Genomic DNA, 945 nt, shown 5'->3' with positions numbered 1-945 from the left:
AGGGCCTGTGACCTGTGACAAAATGTGTTTAGGCCATGCCATATGCCCGCTGTGACGTGTGACCATGGCCTACGGTCGAAATAGTACAGTATGACGAGTTGATCGGCATGGGGGTTATCCTCCAGAAGGCTCAACACTGCATACACGGGCTGGATGGAATACGGAAGCTGGGCCTAGCGAAAGCACATTGAACGTGTTCTGTCCGAGACGGATCTCGCCACAGCTGGACCATTCTCGACGATAAGCAAAACAAAACAAACGAACCCCGTAACATACAAAGGAAACACCCAAGAAAGTCGACTCGTCACCATATATGCACTAGCTGCATTCCGGCACTACTCAATGAAATCGTCGATTCGGTTCGAACCATCTGTCCTTTTCATGTACCTGCGCGTTCTTTCACGGTCACCATGTTCGGTCAGCGTCGACGTCCTTGCTGTTCCAAACTCTCCACTGAAAGATCTTGCCAGCGCTACAGCCGTGATCTGAGTGACCTGAACGCACAACACTAACGGTGACCTACCACATAGTTCCGATGGATTTACCAAGTCACCGAATGTATAGCTCGAGATACTCATTGCAATTGCAGCTCTCCACATCCTTGAAACCGTGGCCTCGATGGTAAGCCTCGTTCTGATCTTCTATCTTAGCTCACAGCCAATGGCAGCAAGAGGTTCCACGCAACTGCATTCCAGTTCACCGCCCCCCGAATTAATGTGGCTCGTCGCCTATATTTCACGCCTCCTGCTCCCGTATTCGATCTTCGTGCTCGACACTACACTGACAACCACATCCTGACACTGGATGGCAGCCTCATCTCGTTCTAGCCAGTATCTCCATGATCATTTCAATGAACGAGCGGAACGAGTCAACAACCTCCAAGCGGAGGTGAACCGGCTTCAAGACGAAAACAAGATCCTTCACATCAAGCTCGCAGAGGAGAAG

The sequence above is a fragment of the Stereum hirsutum genome (assembly GCF_000264905.1).
Source record: "Stereum hirsutum FP-91666 SS1 unplaced genomic scaffold STEHIscaffold_11, whole genome shotgun sequence".
Taxonomy (NCBI): domain Eukaryota; kingdom Fungi; phylum Basidiomycota; class Agaricomycetes; order Russulales; family Stereaceae; genus Stereum; species Stereum hirsutum.
The sequence above is the reverse complement of the archived record's forward strand: the minus strand, read 5'-3'. Positions refer to the sequence as shown.